Source organism: Brienomyrus brachyistius, chromosome 13 (assembly GCF_023856365.1).
Source record: "Brienomyrus brachyistius isolate T26 chromosome 13, BBRACH_0.4, whole genome shotgun sequence".
Classification (NCBI taxonomy): Eukaryota; Metazoa; Chordata; class Actinopteri; order Osteoglossiformes; family Mormyridae; genus Brienomyrus; species Brienomyrus brachyistius.
In genome coordinates, this window is record NC_064545.1 from 6,601,786 (window position 1) to 6,616,748 (window position 14,963).

Consider the following 14,963-nt stretch of genomic DNA (forward strand, 5'->3'; position numbering starts at 1 on the left):
AACATCGTAATTCTAGACAAAATGTGAACATGCTTCTTTTCAGATGTGGTTTCACCATTGCTGAATAGGACTTAGGGAAGGTCCTGCTTCACTTATGTTTGTGGTGATTTTGGTGTTTTTTGTTCATCTAGGCTAGTTCTGGAAGTTATGGGTGCAGCTTCTCTCTCTGCCCCCAGGCTCTGCATCAGTGCGTCCCTTATTGAATAGAATAGTGATGCTTCATTCATCCCCATGGGGGGGACATTGTCGTCTTACCTGTCCCCTCTTGCTCTCCATGAGGTACAAAAACACACACAGGTAAAAGCAGGCGTGGGGGTTACAGCGCAGGTATCGGCCCTGCAGCAATTGGGCATTAAGTGGGATTGGACTGGCAGTGCTGGGATTCAAACCAGTGACTTTTCAATCACGAGAACAGCATACAAGAGTGAAAATCTTTGAATGTGAAAGCTGCTACAATGAGATTCACGCTTCATAAGGTGAATTATATAAGGTAAGTTCTAGGTTTTGTGACACTGGAGTAATGCCGCAGTTCACTGCGCAGAGGATGCGGGCACACAGGCCCCCCGATGGCGACATCTGCGCAGGGATGCGATTGGTCTGTGGAGTTTGGTTGACGGAAATATTTTGTACATTGAGCCACTCGCTTCAAAGTCTGTGGATTATGTTCGACATCCAGATCATGATTTCTGGTAAGAGACATTGCTGTTGAATTTTTCAAAAGTATTCCTCTGGCACTTTAATCACCACAGAAAGAATGCCATTCACTCCCATTATATTCGAGAGAAGCCCAACATCTCTACCGTCGGTATCTCCAAAACTAGGCAGAAACTCCCAGCCGGACACCCTAGATGGATAGACATCATTAAAGCCACTCAGACCTCTTCTGTTTTGGAGTGAACTGCCCCTTTGGTTGTACTTGTAGTGTGAAACCCTTCATTTTTAAATGTTGAGTTGTATTGGATGGTGATGCTTTTAAGTATAATTATATTTATGGTTAAAGAAACTTAACTGCAAGCAGGAGGTAGCAAATTTCCAACAAGTGATTGTGGCTTGAAAGGCTGAATCACCATCCATGGTTGTTTCCATTCATTTTTATTTTCTATTTCGGTTGAATTCTCTCACTTTTTAACGATAGAAAGACATTTCAAAACCACAACTGGAACATTATTACCAAAGTACAGAAAATCTAAATCGCACCTGTAGCCAGAGGATGTGGTATGTGCCGTGCTGGGCATTCCTAATAATTGGTACAATTGTCTGTGCTACTGTGAGTGATGTCTCCCTTCCCACACCACCTCTGCTGGGCTTTACGCACCTGATGTCACCCCATGGGACGTGGTGCCTCTACTCTGTGTGGAGGACCCTCTTCTGACATCACCTAGAGCAGAACGGGAGACTTGCATTCCCATGACTCAGCAGGCCCATCTAAAAACTTTGTCTTGGTACTGTTACCAAGTAATATATAAGTAATACATAAAGAATACACTCTTCAGTGGCCAAATGCTGTCAACCCTCGATTATAATTTTAACTATCAGTTCTTCGGTTGTGCAAGTAATTGAAACATCCTATAGCTGATGCCTGGGTTCACTCACTCGCTTTGTGTCATGGTATTACCTGGCAAGGGCGTGTTCTGCTGTCAGTCGTGTCCCTAGTTTCTTCTCGAGAGCAACGTCAGCTGGGAACCTATGGAACTAGATGGAATTTAGCGAATGGGACACTCCAAGCACGCTGAAGAACCTTTTGGCCCATAGAGTTAGTGGTGGCTGGTTGCTTGCTGGTGTGGTGTGTTGAGAGTGGCACCTAAAATGGAATTAATTGGGCATTGCTGCTGGGATAAAAAAAACATGGAAGAATAATATGCCTGATTGTAAACACTGCAATTAGCCCAGTGATGGTTATAAGTGTGAGATGCTGCCATGGAGCTCTCCTGCAATTTTTCTTCCAAAGTGAATGATGCTGATGTTTTGCTTTGTCACAACTCTAATATGGCAGTAAAGAAAACACTGCACTGGAATTGTTTAAGGAAAAAACAAGTGTTTTTTTTTACAGATTAATTTTTTTTTTACAGATTTAATAAGGCAGGTATGTACCAGAGGATTGTTGCACTGCTTTCATAAGTGGTGTAGATGATTCTGCGACTCTACAAGCCCAGCAAAGTCAAGCAAGTTAATGTTCATAGTCCTAATGAGTGGAGTAAGCAGTACAATGATTAAAGGCTGGACACGTGCGGTATACCAGTCATAGTTTTACAAGGTACCAAGATCCTTTAGTAAAAATATATGGGTGTGATAGCTGAAAATATTCTATGGTTGTCTATGGTGAGAGAAGCCATAATTTCGTAAAATTGATCAAAATAACAATACTTAAGCTGTGATTGTTAAAGTTAATGTTGACCTTAAGGGTAAAAATGAATTGTCCTACAGATGTACTGGTTTTACGTGACTGGATCCTTCAGCTGTATAAGAAAATAGTCTGACCTGGTTTTTCCGGTGTATATTTGCCACTGATTTGTGAGGCTATTCAAAAAACTACAGCTCTTTAGGGATATATTTGCCCACCCCTGGTTTAAACAACGTTTGTGTATAGTTATACATGTTTACGGTGCAGCATACGTCAGACAGGGGGCGCTGTCCATCCTTTGTGGCTATGAGCTAGTCTGCATTCTGTACCACTAAGAGTGGTTGTGCTTGCTGTACCATGGATCTGAGCCTTTTTTCTTTACCAAAAATGCTGCATAGTAAATTTATATTGCTACATGTAAGTAACTTCTGCATATCTTTTTTTTATCTATTCATGTAAGCCAGGAAATATTTCAAAGTTTTATACAGTACTGCAGTACTACCTTAAAGCCACACAGTGGCATTGTACTCCTGTACTTAAATAAATATGAATCCTACAGTTCATTTAAAAATTTTAGGGTACAGTATGGTATTGATCAAAATGCATGGAAATGCTTTTCAGATATTTGACTTAAAGGCCTCAGATGGTGCAGTGGTTAAGGAACTGATTTTGTGGTAAATATATGATATTCAATTCTTGTATAAATAGTATATAGTTAAAGGATTATTTCCATAATCATCTTCATAGCACTTCTACTGGTGGGGAGTTGCACTGTAGGAGCACATTGCCTGAAGGTCATCACAGCTTCACTACATCAGCACCACAGTCTCCATACTCCCGTCTTATATGGAAAATACCCTGTTCATCACAAGATGTGCCAGGTATGCCTTTGACAGGTGTGTGTACATTGTGTGAGGACTCCAGTCCTAGGCGGACCTCAGATGGAGCAGCAGATCCACCACAGATAGCCTCTCTTACATGTTATTTCAATAACAGCGAGTGTTACTATTCGCCTGATATAGGACATGATTTGTACATGATCTGGGTGACTAATCATAACAGACCTCGCTATTATGCTTCACAAGCGAGATGATGTGATTCATGGATGTTGGAGATATGTCGGAGATCCTCCATGAGTATGTGATAGGAGATGTCTTTACCTCTACGAGTGACTTAATCATGATAAAGCGTGGCTTGGAACATTGAAGTTGGTGATACTCGATTGACTACAATCAACATAGGTATGATGGACATTTCTCTTGACATCTCCATGATTGCACTAAACTAACGTAATGGAGACCGTGTGAAGTCAAGGATCATTTGTAAAATTGACGTCACTCAGTACTATCCTGACAGTGTGAGGTATGATCTCTGTTCTGGGGATAGTTGGCGTTCAGCGATCTTTTGCGCAAGTAAAGCTCAAATGTATGGATGACCTCTTCAAATGTCAAGGCTTCCCTTCACGTGAATTGTACATGGTCATGCTTAGCAGGACTGGGCATCTAAATAAACCATGATTGGATATGCCTGCATTGAGATCGGGAAATCCACCTTCTCACCATCTCACAGGTGACAGTACCTCCATGGGCTCTTGCATCAGACAGCTCAGCTCCCCGAGGATGAAACCACAGTTCCTCTTGTCTGTGATGCACATCATCTCAGCAGGCTCCTGGCCCCAAAGGCTGCCATCCAGTGATCTACAGCAAGGGAGTCCAGATCAATGGTTCCTACAGCTTCACATGTTCCAACCCTTCTGGTGTAAAGTTAACATCACATTAATAATGGCCAATGCCTACATTGGCGCTAAGCCATATTATGCTATTAGACAGTGCTTTGTCCTGCCAGTATTTATGTAATTAAACCTTCTTTTATCTGCATACTCTTGTAAAATCACACTATGGGGTTGAGGCTGAAAAATATCATTTTCAGATGCCTGTTTTTCCAAACATTAAAACAAAAAGTGAAAGAGAAGCTCAGCTTTTTGTCGAACCACTTGGAAGGCATCTTCACTTAGGAAACAAATGACACTCTCACTGACCCATTTTCCTTATGTTTGAAATTTGTTTTGCGATGGACTCATCGTGACTCATGACACAACTGGCAAACAGAAGGTCTGGTACTATAATCATCTTATTTTTGTCCAAAACAGGTGAGCTGTTTTATAATTGTGTATAAATACAGGAAGAGCCTAATGTCAAATGTATTTTCTTTTAATTTGTGGATGCGATGAACTAATAACTTGGATTTAATAAAAAAAACTACTGCTTTCAGAAAATGAATGCAATGTTTGACAAGACGTAAATGTGACTCCAGCCTTTCATCTGGGTTTGACACAGTATTAGTCAGACGTGACTAAGAATCGGAGAGTACATGCCCCCCATCCCAAATGGCGAGGCCCGTGAGGTGTAATGTCTCCTTTCTTCAGCAGTGCGTACCCCTGAGGATATCTACAACCCATGTTCTCCCTCACAGACTGTTTATGGGACATGATGGCCGTACTGCAGATTACCTTCCCTGTTCCCAAAAGACAGGAAAGTGCTCATATCCACTGGAGTTCTTTGATGTGCCGGGTCATTACAGGTGGATGTCACGAGCCGCTGTGCTCGCCTGCTGAGGTGGGCTGTCAGTCATAATTGGATCTGCAGCACTGTGGATCATAAGCACTGCGTTGCGTGGGATAGTTTGCTTACAATGCTACCTCCTCATCTGTCACACCTGAGGGTTTTCATTAAATGATACCCTTCTGTAATGCCACATCTGATTGGATAAATATGGTGTACAAGAGCATGACAGTGACACAGGGGGAAAACGCAACTGACGGCAGCATTCATGATTGTCCTTCGTGAAGTTTTGCTACCGTCTTCGGAAGAACCTGGGACAAGTGAGTGTCAACTGACAGATGGACTTTTTACGCTTCCTGCAGACCCCGAGAGGAAGATGTCAGGGACAAGGTTATCGCAAATGTCACGCGAGCACAGCCTCGCACAGCGGTCTAATCAGGACCTGAAAGTAAAGGCCCCTCGTTTATGAAGGTGACATTAGTTACAGATCACAAAGGCAGAAAAAGTTGACAAAAAGAGGACCATTATCTCCTAGCTTTCAAAATAACCCATAATTGCAGGGTCACATTGAATTTGCCGAAATTACTAATGCTGTGCACCAACCAAAATGGTTCTTTTTTTTTTGAAGTTCCATTATAAGGTATCTATAAGTGACTAATCAAAGTAATTTGCTCAAGCTAATAGCATTGACTTGTTACTTAATGCTGTATTCTTTCCATTATATTCTTAGGTGCAGAAGACATGATTAATGCTGTAATGTAGATGCATGCAGACTGCTTAGCATGTGATTGCTCATAGACACACTGGTGACAGAGGTGATTCAGTTGTTGATGGTTACAGTCAGCTGTGGCCAAGTGCAAATTTTTAGGGATATAGTACTAAATTTAACGTGTCACGTTAGAGATTTGAGTAGTTTTAAATTGTTGTGAGCATGGTAAAACGCACACAAAACTCGTAGCCAGAAAATAAAATATTTGCAGTATCTTATTCCATTTTTTTTAAACTGTATTTACAAAACATCTATTTACAAAACAAATTCTCAACATCCAGTGGAAAATGCCAGTTTTTACTACCTTCAGTGTTGGGTTACTGATGTCATTTAAGGGCTTGTTTTTCTTTTTTGCTTCTCTGCTCACGATCTGGTCTTTTTATGATCTCAATATAGAATTTAGACGAGAGTCACTACAATCCTTTAACCTGTTATATTTTGGTTAAAGGGAAATAGAATGTTCTAACAGCATTTGCCATTTAATGTAATGATTACTTCATGGTGAACAAAAGCAGACGACACGCCGAAAGAGTTAGCTACCAGCAAAACTCGATTAGCATCTGACGAAATGAGATCCCCGTATTCAAGCTCAGGTTCTAACAGAGGCATTGGCTTGTCTCTTATTCTGCAGATATCCATGTACTCGGGAGCAATCCAATGGTAATTTTATTTGCATGAATATAATAAGGTTCTCGTTAATCTGACCGATCTTGCTTATTCATAACTGTTGGACGGGTACATTCCGACTCTGTTGATAACATTTGACAGACTAGCACAAACATTTATTCCTTAGCCAAACCAGAGATGACGAGGTTCTTCATTTTTCTCGTATTATGGTATCTTAAAAATCAAAGAAAAGGAGCCTGGTTATTCTCTGGGATAAAAGATAAGCAAAATATATGGAAGCAGACAGTCACATCCTGCTCTCCAGTAATCACTCAACATCACTTAGTGTTGTATGTGTTAACTAAATTGTTTTCTAATAAAAAATACCTTTAAGGTATTTGGAGGTTAACGGATATTCTTAAATCAATGCAGATTAAACAACATGATGGTTAAGCACACCCCTTTAAGTAAACAGGAAGCTCTTCGATAACAAAGCTGGACTTTGATAATAAGCTTATGATAAATATCGTCATGCTTGTGGGAAGCGAACACCTGGTGAGCCGTAGAAACGTGAAATGATGCCAGTCAGCCATACCTTAATGAGTTGGATGTGTGTGCTGTTTTGGTTCAGTCAGGGTATGTTTCTAAAAGCTCCACAGGCGTTGGAGCCTCTTCATCTTCAGCCTCAATCATCTGCCATCGGAAGCATCAGTGAGAAGCTCAGAACATTTATGATTCACCTCCTGCGCTGTATGTACATTGAGGGTGAATCTGGCGACCTGGTGATATCTAAACGCTTGCCTTTTCCCTTTTAGGGTAAAAAAAGAGATTATAGATGTGTCACCACTAGTAATAACAGAGGTATAATACATGAATAACCACAATCAGGCCCGAAAGCATTAAGCCAGTCTCTGGTTAGATACTGGACATCAACAACATTTTGGTAGACAGCCAAATGCTAACATAAAGAAAAAACTATGAATTACTTGTTATACCTTCTACAGCTTTACTGCTTCCCAGTCGTTAAGTAGGTCTCCGGACAGCAATATGCAGATGGTGTCTAGGCTACCATTTAGCAAATCTGGATGGCCTGCCTAGTCACCGAAATAGGAATCTCTGAGTGGTCTCTTTGCAGAAATTCTGATAAGGGATTATCTCATATGGAATCACACCTTTACACTTCAACCCTGCGGCATTGATTGTATGAAAGCAGTGGCCTTATGCATCCTCATATCATAGGGATAATCCGATATTGCTTCACATTCAAATATTGTTTTGGATCAAAAAAAGTTATTCTCGCGGCAGTCAGGCAAACAAAGACTAACCCTCTGCATTCTCAGGATGACAGATTTGCTTTTGAAATGCTAATCAAGTAGCATGATAGTTTGCAAATGAAACTTTGGTGAAATGTAACTGATGCACAGAAAATCCATACTTCTGTTCCTGCAGGAAATCTGCTCCTTGAAGGATAATTAACGCATTGTATCCCTGCTGCATTCACCAGTGATAGGTTCATATCCTGCCAATTCCTAGTACAATGTCGTTCCTCGGACAGATTTTCACTGTTTGCAATGGACCAGTTCTACTCTAACCCAATTCACTGTCCCATTTCAGGTCCATTTTGCCATATTTCGGGGCCTAATCGTTGATATTTGTTAGGTACCCTATTTCCTTTGATGGTTGCACCTGCTTTAAAAGCACAAAGATACAGATCCCTGTGTGCCTTCGTTTGACAAGACACCAAGGAAGCAAAACGATGGCGCACACACTCCGCCTCTCTGCCCCATTGTAGCGGAGTTAAAGTGACCCAGCACATAAAGGGCACTATGAAATCCTGACTGCCAGCAACTAGCTCTTTCTTAATATAATGCTTTATATTGCTTGTCAGCGCCCATGTAAATAAAATAATATGATTGATATACCAAAGTATTGGAACAAGGTGTGAAATTTTGAGCTATTTTATTTCATATCTGTTCCAAGAGTGGGTGAAAATACAGGCAACACACAACCACACACACGGACATTAGGTATTGCGTGTAATATCACAGCAATGGTGCAGTTACAAATAGCATTAACTACACTCTAAGTATAAATGCTAACAAATTCTTCTGTTACATCTGAACATACTGAAGTACTTCATAGTCAGGGGAAATGTAACACTGTACAGGTTCAGAAACGAGCTTGTTTTTGGGGGCACTGCGGTTGAGTGGGTAGTACTGTTGCCTTTCACTTTCAGGGCTGGGGGTGAAATCCCACCTCTGCCGCATGTGTGTAGAGTTTGCATGTTCTCCCAGTCTCTAGTGGGTTTTCTCCAGTTTTCCTCCTCAGTCTGAAAGCATTAGGTGAGGTCAGTGGTTCTCAGTCTTGTTCCTGGTGCCACCGCTGTCAGAATGTTTTCATTTCAACCAGCCGTATTCATTATTAGCCTACTAAGAACCATATGAGCCTGATTAAAATAGGGTTGAAATGAAAACATTCTGGGGGGGGAGTGACAGAAATAGGACTGAAAATCACTGGGCTATAGCTAAATTGCCCATAGTTTGGGAATATACCCAAATGTGATAGACTTCCAACCCAGTGTTTCTCACCCTGTTCTTCAGCGACCCCCAGACAGTCTATGGCACTGAGACCTGGAAGGAGCAAAAACTGTCTGGGGTCCTTGAGGATCAGGTTGAGGAAACACTGGGCTAGTCTTACTTCCCATGCAGCCTAAGATGAGTTCCAGGGCCCCGTATGTCCAGTTAAAAGTTCTCTAAAAACGTTTTGTCCTAAGTATTGAAGGGACAATACAGAATGGTCAAGTGCATCTAGCTGTGCTGAAAATGTAGCTAAAATAATGAGTCATAAAAGAAACTCATCATACTTATACACTCTCCTCACATTAGTGTCCTACCAAGCTCTCTATTAGTCTCTTGTCTGTTTTTCTCCAAATTGGACTTTAATTCTTGCAGGACAGCAAGTAATAGGATTAGACAAATGTAATGAAAACAGAAAGTCATACATCCAGAAACAGGCCTTGCGCGTCTCCACCCAGAACTCTTCTTCCCAATGAATGGAATGTGGCATGTCAAATGTATGGAACATACCCAATATGAGTAAAACCACCAACTTGACATAGCCCCTACCAATGTCATAACCCTCTTTCCCAGTGACATAGCCTCTACCAATGTCATAACCCTCTTTCACAGTGACATAGCCCCTACTAATGTCATAACCCTCTTTCCCAGTGACATAGCCCCTACCAATGTCATAACCCTCTTTCCCAGTGACATAGCCCCTACCAATGTCATAACCCTCTTTCCCAGTGACATAGCCCCTACCAATGTCATAACCCTCTTTCCCAGTGACATAGCCCCTACCAATGTCATAACCCTCTTTCCCAGTGACATAGCCTCTACCAATATCATAACCCTCTTTCCCAGTGTCATAACCCTCTTTCCCAGTCACATAGCCCCTACCAATGTCATAACCCTCTTTCCCAATCACATAGCCTCTACCAATGTCATAAACAAAACTTAGCTGCATATGGATTTGTCTAATTGGTTAGGGTATGATTATCTGAGAACAGCAGAATACTAACGGCATAAATTCCAAACAGTGGGACCAAATGGTTTCCCAACCAACACAGTGAAATTAATCGATGCCCATTATATTTACATTTTACTTATTTAGCAAGTGCTTCAATCCAAAGAGACGTACATTTTTGAGAAAGCAAGGTCAGCCAGTCCCAGGAGCAATGGGATTAAGGGCCTTGCTCAAGGGCCCAGTGGTGACATCACTCTGCTGACCCTGGGATTTGAACTAGTGACCATCTGATCACAGGCATCCAAACCCCCCTGTTCACACTATATAAGTTCATGAATCTGTATATCTTCAGAAGTAATTCAAGGTCCAAAGGCTGATGCATACTGCTCACAAATGAGGTTTCCACAGATGTACCTGACTGTCTTTTATTGTAAAGGGAATTTAAAGTGGCACTGGTGAAGACCGCCCATACTGTAGTATTCCCTACCTTTACCAAAGTCGGTGTACTGGTACAATTGAGAATTTTACATACTGGGACAATTCCAGTCACACGTATGTTGATACAGTTTGTCCACAAATGTTATCAATGATGTCTGCTGTGGCCACAACAACCATGATTAAATCAAATAGATTGGGGTGGTTGTACATACATGCCTTTCTTATTTTCATATATGAAAGAAAATATGATTTGTTTTGAGATTTAGAATTATGTACAATACAGGTCATTCATAAGATGCTGTGCAAGATGTGTGAAATATACCTTTGCTTTTCCTAGTTTGTTCCTCTCAGTTTAGCGTCTAGTACATACTGTAACATGACAAGAAAATGTAGTTCATGATGCTGGGAGGGAGCAAAAATGTGTGCAGCCTGGCGGGGAGCTGGTTGGGAGCAAAAATGTGTGCAGCCTGGCAGGGAGCTGGTTGGGAGCAAAAATGTGTGCAGCCTGGCGGGGAGCTGGTTGGGAGCAAAAATGTGTGCAGTCTGATGGGGAGCTGGGAGGGAGTAGTTTACTATGTCAACCTGAAAACATATCCATTACTGCATGGTGATCTAGTGTCATTTACAAAACGATGTTAAGGTCATAAATGACTTCTTGCACTCCCGCTCCTCTGTCTCCGCTCCATGCCCAGTCAGCACGTAACATTAGGTATGTGTTTCTATGGCAGTCGGGATACTTACCCATCCAAGTGGCTGGGGAAAGTCCTCAACGCTCATCTATGGAGATGGATTACATTTTATATCTGCATATCTGCAAAAAAAGAAAATCACAAATGACACAGAATAAAATGACCCATATTTCCAGTATCTCTGCTCTAGGCTAAACATCTCACCTTCTGGTCTGTGTTTTTTGTAGGGATCCTCAATGGACACCTTTCCACTAGTATCTACATCATTTTTCTTAGCCGTATATGAATGTGCGAAATGATAAAGACAGTCAAAGCCTGCCAATAAATATACAGGGTATCAAACTACAATATATATAAGCAATGTGAAATTAACTTCATAAATATGTGATTACATAAATCCCAATATACATACAGAGGGCAATTTAGGAACCAGAGGAGACCAGAGTACCTGGTGGAAACTCATTCACACACCACACACACAGAGCCAAGGCACAAATGAAATCCACAATGCAGTGCAAGGCCACAGTGCTACTTAAACAGCCTCCATAATAGGTAATGTAATATAGTTCCATAAATTTGAATGACTTCCAGCTATTTCAATAACAAATGGAAACTTTTATTTGTTGACCTCACCAAGGAATTTTAGGACCCAAGGCTTTGCAGTGGCATTGATTAGAAGAGCAAGAGCCCCCACTTCTAATGAAAACACCAAAACCTATAAAGGGGGGTGGGGTGGGGAGGTGGCTTTAAAAATAAACAAGTTACATATAAGACATTGAAGTCTAAATTAACAGCACACAATCACAGACACAATCGGTTTTTGATAAAAATACATTTCAAATAACATTCTGTTTAGGAGCCTTCCTACCTAGTTTCGCACACAAAGAGCCAATATATCCCAGAGCCTCTGTGACTGATAAGCCATCAGAGCCGTGCTGAGTGACCAAGCACCTTCGCTTCCTTCCCAGAAACACCACTGCCCAACACCAATTAAAATCAGAGCAAACACCTGGTAGCAGTGGTGAAGACTCAATTATTGTTAAAGACCTTTAATTGCACATTTACCAAAATTGCACTTCATGTAGCACATCACTCTCGTTGCTTCATGAGGAACACTGGCCGGATCATGTTTAAGACCCATTTATTACTCTTTATGCTATATAAAGAAGACTATGTGCAAGTAGATACCAAATCCTTGCAAGACAAGTGTTCAAATACTGTGGCTGCGACTATTTCCACAACATAGAAAAATCAGAGTATTGAAGTATTGACCAGATAACAAAAAACATATGTGCTAAAATGTTCCGTTCACAAGAGTACTGTTTCCATCCATCCATTTTCCAACTCTGGGGGTCCGGAGCCTATCCAGGAAGCAATGGGCACGAGGGAGGGAACAACCCAGGATGGGGGGCCAGCCCATTGCAGGGCACACTCATACACACATGCACACCTACAGGCAATTTAGCAACTCCAATTAGCCTCAGCATGTTTTTGGACTGCGGGGGGAAACCGGAGTACCTGAAGGAAACCCCACGACGACATGGGGAGAACATGCAAACTCCACACACATGTGACCCAGGTGGAGACTCAAACCCAGGTCCCAGAGGTGTGAGACAACAGTGCTAACCACTGCACCACCATGTCGCCCCCGTACTGTTTCCCATCTGGGTTAATTTAAAATGAAGAGCAAAATCTGATAAAACTGAACCAGTAAGAAAAACACAATTTTAACATTTTAACAAAGTCGACTACAAGATATTTTAATTATTTTTAAAACTTTCATTGAAACTGAGACACTTGAATTAGACACATTCGGAATACAAAATAAACACTCAGTAACAAATGGATAAAACACATATTGTTTTCTAAATAAATATCCTGCTACCTAATGTAATTTCAAATAGGCTTACTGTGGGCTAAATAACTTAAATTAAAATGTGTATATGACAGGCTAGAAAATGTGTGTTTAACTGAAGTTACCTAAATATACCAAATAAATATGTATCGCTAATCAAAATGCTTACCAAATTATTTAAATATTCGGGGAATGTGTCATGCTATTAGGTACACTTTCTGAAAAAATGGTAAAAACTTGTACCTTTGCTTGTCACTGGTGCTGTACCCTCAGTAGTCTGCCTATTGTATCCTAGCTGTAGGTATTTGTACCTTTTAAGGTACAGAAATGGACTGGTACACTAATGCTGTTTGTAACTTTGTCCATTTCTGTACCATAAAAGGTACAATTACAAGGGTACAACCCCAGTGTCAAGCAAAGGTACAATTATCAATTAGGCCTAGCTAATTTAGTTTGTAACTAAGTACGACGTAATAAGTAAACCAGGTTAAATGCAGGTTGTCAGTGTCGGAAGGCTGAAGTTGGGTAGAAAATCACCCCCCAACATTCTCACCTTAATTATTCACCGTTATCTCGGTCACAGGGTGACCAACAGGCGCCCCCTACAGACCAATGTTTCACAGCAGCACCCACACTGTGTGGAAAACGTCATTTGGAACTGTGACACCGTGTCACATGTTGTCTACCAAAGCTTATAGCTTTCAAAATATCGATTCTATGCCCAAGCGTCGCCCTCTAAAAATATAATCAATTTATTGACATTGTCATGCTCTGCTCGTCGGCTCCTCATGTGTGCCACGCCCCCTGATTACCCACGTGTGCTTCCCTGATTGTCTCCAGCTATGTCTGATTTCGTTGCTTAGTCCTGTTGTATTTAAGTCTTGGTCCAACTTGTCTCCCTTGTCTGTCATTGTAGTATAGTTGTGGATGTGTAGTGGATTCCCTGTTCGATGTCCCTTTATCCCAGTTTCCCGAATAAACCCCGTCGTTCGTCCTGAATCTGCTCTGTTTGCCTGATCTTTGCGCGCCTGCCCGCACGATCGCCTGTCTGCTCCGCCTCGATCGTGACAAACATGATATGCTTAAGGCATTAATTAATTATAGTATTACTAGAGAATTATGAAAAGCAGGGGCTGAGCTTTTACTAGGGGGGGGGGGGGGGGTCTGATTTAAATGAAAATAATAACACCACACCATTTGAATGAATTATTTGGGGGGCTAAGGCCCCACCCCAAAAGGCACTAACTACAGCAATGTTAATCGACATATTAAAAAAATTATATTCGTTAAGATACGTTAAGAATACATTTTTCTTGCCAAATCATTTTTATCGCATTACTGTTCACATGAAAACACCTCACTCATACAAACAAACCACAAAAGTAAAAAAACGAACCTTTTTCATAATCACATAATCTTTATTTCTGAGAGATTTGTATTTTTCATAGCAGGCATGGTGTGTATTACAGCTCACAGTCGACAGGGGACTTACACCATCCTCTCCCAGCTCAGCATTACATGTCCAGTTGCTCCAGCTAAGTTGTGATTACTGAGTACATACGTCCCTTTTTTTCCACCAGCCACTTTGGCTAAATATTCTGCCATGGTGTACTATTTATTTAAGGCATGATAGCGTTCACATTTGCTTTGGGGTTTTGTAATTTTGTTACTATAGGCTACATAAATTGATTTTCTCTATGTATAATTTCATTGGGTCTTATGTTTTGGGATATAACTCTATCCTAAGGCCATTTGATGTCTGTAATATTCCTTAATTGTTTGGACCTCAGGCCAAATATTAAATATCCCCACAATAATTTGACATCGCAAGCGATTGTAACCTACGTAACGTATCTGAACAATCCTTTCCGATAACCAAATGTACTGCGCAGGCAGTCCAAGTCATCCGGAAATGGACAGTGTATTTTGCAGCCCATGCAATACCACAGACGGTTATTCCCCCCAAAAAATATTTTGTTTGCTTGGCCAATAATATTTCGCCATTACACAGTTAGGCCTACATTTACAGTTTGTGTAAAAATACAACCAACATGCAGAAGGTGATGCCCAGTGTTCTCGTCCAGTGTGCCTTGACCACTCTGGTCCTAGTGTCTAATCTGCATGAAATATTTCTCCAGTGTGCAACATGAATGGGTGTGAAATATTGATTAGAGTTTTT